The sequence below is a fragment of the Austrofundulus limnaeus genome, unplaced genomic scaffold, assembly GCF_001266775.1.
Source record: "Austrofundulus limnaeus strain Quisiro unplaced genomic scaffold, Austrofundulus_limnaeus-1.0 Scaffold815, whole genome shotgun sequence".
Taxonomy (NCBI): Eukaryota; Metazoa; Chordata; class Actinopteri; order Cyprinodontiformes; family Rivulidae; genus Austrofundulus; species Austrofundulus limnaeus.
The window spans coordinates 90,492-95,951 of NW_013953217.1; the positions used below are offsets into that span (position 1 = coordinate 90,492).

The window sequence follows — 5,460 nt, forward strand, 5'->3', positions numbered from 1 at the left end:
GTTGCAACTGAAACTGAGTTCTTTGTTTGTGCTCGACTAGCAAACATCCCCCACACTATTCATTGATAGTTGATTTCACAACTATTCACTATTCATCTGCCATAGCAACTGATTCTGTAATGTGCTGTAAATGGCCTCATATACATACCAATGGACGCAAAAATGCTAATTCAAACTGTCATTTGACAGTTCCATGGGAACTATAGGTAATGTTGGTCAAATGACAGGGATTTGGGAGTTCTAGTGTTAAACCAATTGAGGTCAAATTTCACCCTGTAGGAAACATGCTATACAAATGTTTTAATGCAATGCAAGCGAGTGATCACCAGTTGTCTTTGTAAAGAGTGTGAGCAGGGACTGTCATGCCAATTTCCATGCAATTATTAGGAAAATAAACATATTTTTGATTGAAGCTAGCCTGGTTAAAACCAGACCCAGTCCTTCACGTTGCTTTGTACTAGGGTCTGGACTTGATGCATAGACAAGCGTTTCATGCAGGAGGCGTGGCCTCTGCTAAAGCATGTATGTGTTGTCGCTGTGACGGAGGCTAAGCTAAGAAGCTAACCGGAAATCATGTGTGCTGAAAACAACCCTACTGAGAGGACAAAAGTACGAAGCCGAACGAGATGGCTGTAAATGAGAGCTGCTGCTTTGTCAGACAAATTTAATTTAATTTGGAAGCCTTATCAACACAGACTGGCTTCATTCACTTCCTCCACTGCCGTACTAACTAGCAGACACTGCGCAGAACATCGACGTCATTCAAAACTCCTCCTTCTGTTTGTTGATTGGTCCAGGTAAAATAAACTACAAGAGACACTGCGCAGAAAATTGACGTTTGTTCTCTGATTGGCCCGGCTAAAAATCTGCCAGCAAAATCCATCTCAATGGGAGAAGTCCCAGACGGAGCTGTGAAGTGAAACTAGAATTGAGCAGAGCTGCGTAGGAAGGCAAGTGCCAGGCTAGATTGAAGCAGAAGTTTATAGTCAAATTTGACCCACAACCACTTAAGGAAAACTTACCAGTTCTGCTCCCTCATTCTTGTCCTCCAGGCAATTCTCTAAAGCTTCAAACTCTTGTTCTGTTTTTGCCGGCTTCACTTCATAACTTGTCCCATCAGATGAAGAATCAACATGAATTGCATCCTTGATTTCAACCAGGAGCTGAAGTACTCTCTTCTGGAATTCTAGCCAAGAAAGAAGCAATCATTTCTTAGTATTATAATGTACTGAGTATGCGCTATGCCACAAAATCATTGTTTTTTTTTTTCATTTGTCCAATAAAAACATAAACAGCTAGGGACACTGTATTAGTTGTGAGCAAAACTGATAGAATAGCATTACTTTTTTCAGACATTGGAAAGGCATCCTTTGTCAGTTTTGGTGTACACACTGACATTGCCTCGGCTGCATTTGCGGGATCCCTTTGAGCTCTGACAGACTTCTGTGGAGTCTGCCTGAGACTTCGGTTGATGGTTGTTCTTCGGACGTCACTGATGGAGAAAATGGGCTGGAAGATTTGTATTTTGTACTCTGCAACTCTACAGTGTATTATTTATTCTGGCAATATTTGACTTTTGATCATATTTAAATTACATACCTATGTTCATGAGAGGGAGACCTTGACCTCCAACGCCGCCTCTGAGAAAGGGACAGGCTGTCTTGGCCGGGGCCAATTGATCTATTTAAAAAATAAACATAAAAGAAGAACATTTTCTACAGCAGCTACTGTAAATGGTAGTATAATTTTAAGCAGTGGGAATGATAGAGCTTTATCAGCTCTATTAAGAGCTTGATCATGCAAAAGAGGACCATCACCTAACAATAGGCTTGATCAGCTCTGATCAAGCTCTTAATAGAGCTGATCAAGCCTATTGTTTATGTGATGGCCCTCTTTTGCATGGGACTAACCTGTTTGTCCACGATGTGGACGCAGCGCTTATAAGGCTGAGTTCACCTGAAACTCATTAGACTGAAGAAGTCTCTTGGAGCAGAGACAAAACGTTTCACTAAAGAAGAACCCATCCAGAGGACCTACTTAATTTTTCTTTTTGTCTTCTTCTTTAGATTGTTCTTTTTCATGTAGTGCCCTGAGACAACGTATGTTGTGACTTGGCGCTATATAAATTGAATTAAATTTTGCAGGTTACATTTAAAGCTCATAAAAATGTATGACATTTAAACATCTAATAAAATTTTGTTAAGAGGGAAACTTAAAATCTTAAGGGACCAGAGATGTTTGTAAAACTTAAAATTCAAACAAATTTGTAGGATTGATATACTTCAGTCCAAGGAATAAGTTTGTGGAATAATCTGGAAAGTGATTATAAAAATGCTGGTTCAATGTAATTGTTCAAGAKGGTTAGTTTTTTTTAATGACGTAAAATGTGTATTCATTAGAGCTGTTGTTCGTGAAGGAGTTAAAGTTTTTGCTTTGTTTACTTGAACAGGATTGTTTGAATTTTTTTTTTTTTTGGAAAAAACTGGCAGATAAGACTTTTGCTTCTTTCTGCTGCTTTTCATTTTACTTGTGATTTTTTTAATGGAATGAATGAATTTCAAAAAAATTAAAGTTCATTTTGTAAGGTTGGGGCAGGAAAAACCCAGGGCGCATGCAAAAACCCAAAAAACGTTTATTAAACAAAAAGTCTGTCAAGGCAGCTCTGAGTCTCAGGAAACAATGACACTAGGAACACAGGAGGACAACTACACTGGCTGAGGTTAACAGCACAATGATCAGACATAGGGCCTTTCCCAATCGGTGGCTACACACTCGCCCCACTCCCTACTCACTCAGTTTGCACGTTCCAGCGGAGCATTGGCCAAATTAAGTCCAATCTGAAACCAATTAGGTATGAGGGCGAGTGGCTTATTAAGTCCTCCACAGCRAGTCTACATCTAGTGCAGACTTGAGCAGCACCAAATAGATATCGGCATGAAGCACGGGACATATAAATATAAGTTCCGCATATGTTTTGCGTAAACACCTCATCAACAGATATAATTTCACAAAGACTATAGAAATTATGTTCAGTTCAATTCAAACTTTATTAAAGACACAGAACCATGGTCCACATTTAAAAAAGAAGGAAACATTTAAAAAAATTAAGAATAAATAAATAAATTATTTTAAAAAATGTTAAAAGTGCAATATTTTGACAAGTTATCAAACTTTGTTTGTTACAAATACAGTCATATCTGAAAACTCTCTAAAATGTGGGCCTAATTAAATATTTTCTTTGGTCCTATTAAGAAAAGCGTTTGTTCTCCATCAGTCCCTGCCAGAGGTTGGACTGTTACCGTGGTGACGACAGCTTCCTGTTCCGGTGGTCTGAGGAGAGGCTGTCTCAAAAGCAGAGGGTGTAAACAGCGCCATCAAGGGGACTCAGTTCAGCTGCAAGGGTGCTTCACAGCGAGTGTAGTGTGTAGGGAGTAAGGTGAGTTTGTAGCCCCCGATTGGGAAAGGGCCATTGACTGAGGACAAGACACCAAACAAGCACATTTCCCCCCACTGTCTTGTAAATTTCATTCTGAAAGGGTAGTAGGAAAAACAAAAGTGAGATACCTTTTTCCCTTGTTCAGCACTGCAGCAGCTTTGTTCTTAAAATAGTTGGCCTTGTGAGTTAAATTCAGTCTAGAGTATTGAGAGCAGCGAGACAAGATTAAAGAATTTTCTTTAGACCCACTTACTGGAGAAAAGAGGGACAGGGAGAGAAGGGAAGAGAAAATACAAATCTCTTCAAATCACACAGGGAAATTGTTCTCTGCACACTTTCACCAAATCATATTAGACAGAGTGGCACTGTGGCAACTGGAGAAGATAATCTTTAATATGCTCTTTAATGAGAGGGAAAATGTTTGTCTCATGTGATTGAAGCTCTCGCTGGGCAAATTATTTCCAAATCAGTTCAACAACATGGGCTCTTGGCTGATGAAGAGTGGCCGAGGGACAGCATTCAATTAGCGCATTAGATTGACACAATCAGAACATGTAATGGGTTTTAAAGGCCTTTGCTCCAATTTCAACACTCTGACTGAATGGCTGCCAAAAGGTCACATTAAGCTAACTAAAAGAGGATATTACTTCCACTCCATGGGGAGAAAAGTTTTAGGTGGTTCAACATTTACTATTTAATGTAATGTAGAGACATTACGTACACTCTGAACCGAACTGCCACCACACTGCCTATCAGATTTTCTCAGTGCTAATCCATGTGGCACAGCTGGATGACCTGAGGTGATGATTGTGTTCCTCAGCCGTTTTAAGAGTCAACAGATGACACTATTCACTGGGTTTTATTCTTGAAAAGACAGAAAATAGTTGCCTCATTTTAATGTGCAAATGGATAAATGAAATACTAATTTACTAAAAAGACATAATGAGTTAATTGCTTCACCATAAAACTGCATTTAAAATATGTGCCTCATAATTGAAATGGTGTACTTTAACTTTTTGGCTGCTCCCTTGGTCAGGGGTCGCCAGAGCAAGCGAACGCACATGAGGACTTGGTATTATTTTTAAGCCGGATGCCCTTGTACGGGTCACCTCGAGTGAAGAAACACGATTTTCTGCCTCTAAGCAGGCCTCGGACAGGCCTGACAAGAAGACAGGAACTCTGTTACAAACTGAACTCTATTTAGGCCATGACAGGTCATTCTAACCATGGAAGAGAACCCCTCAGTTCTCTTAATCAGATAATGGACAGAACAATCTCTTCTGTTCCTGATTCATTTGTCGTTTAACTAAGAATGTTTATGCATTTGTTAAATCATGATAATGACAGTCACAGGAAAAGTAGAACGACTTCTTTTCTCTTATCGTGCCTTAAAGATTTATAATGGTATAAAAAAATCACAGAGGATCTGATTACAATGTTTTCATTGTGTTTTTATGTAAATCACTGTTTTTATTTTACTGTGAACACAGTAATATAATTGTGGATTTTTCTTGAGAAAAATCTTTCATTTATCTGGACTAAAAGAATGGTTCAGAGCTGATTATAAACAGAAATGTTACAGTTAATCATTATAAATGTTTTGCAGTTTTGCATAGACTTTTAGAGTCTATCAGAAGGAAGCTAAAGAGGTTATCATGATGTTGTTGAACAACCACAGAATTTAACCTTGACTGGCRCCTRCCTGGCAAGTCTGTATCTTTCTTCTCTGACTCATCTCTAAGCCTGAGGGCGGAACATAAGTTCGTCCGTTCTTATTACTAGCCCAGACGGCTTTGAACACACTCGGACTTCCTAACTCAAACAAGGAAGACGGCTGTGGTTCTCTTCGTAGAATCTCAGCCCTGGGGGCTGTAAATCTAATCCCACGAGCCAATTAGGGAGGATTGTACAGCCAGGGAGCCGACAAGCCTATCGGTGTGCCCACCCGAGGCTTCAAGCCTCTAAGCATGAGTTTTTACCTTCCGATGGGAAGATGATTTTATTTTGATGGAGAAATTGGATAC

General features: G+C 39.5%; 1 long non-coding RNA gene across 1 annotated transcript; it reads right to left on the reverse strand.

Moving 5' to 3' along the window:
- Window positions 1-949: 949 nt before the first annotated feature.
- Window positions 950-1,687, reverse strand: LOC106532697 (uncharacterized). Its single transcript, XR_001312121.1, has 3 exons — window positions 1,600-1,687; window positions 1,344-1,492; window positions 950-1,186 (listed from the first exon to the last, which is right to left on the reverse strand). It is a non-coding gene; the product is annotated as an uncharacterized LOC106532697 (long non-coding RNA).
- Window positions 1,688-5,460: the final 3,773 nt, after the last annotated feature.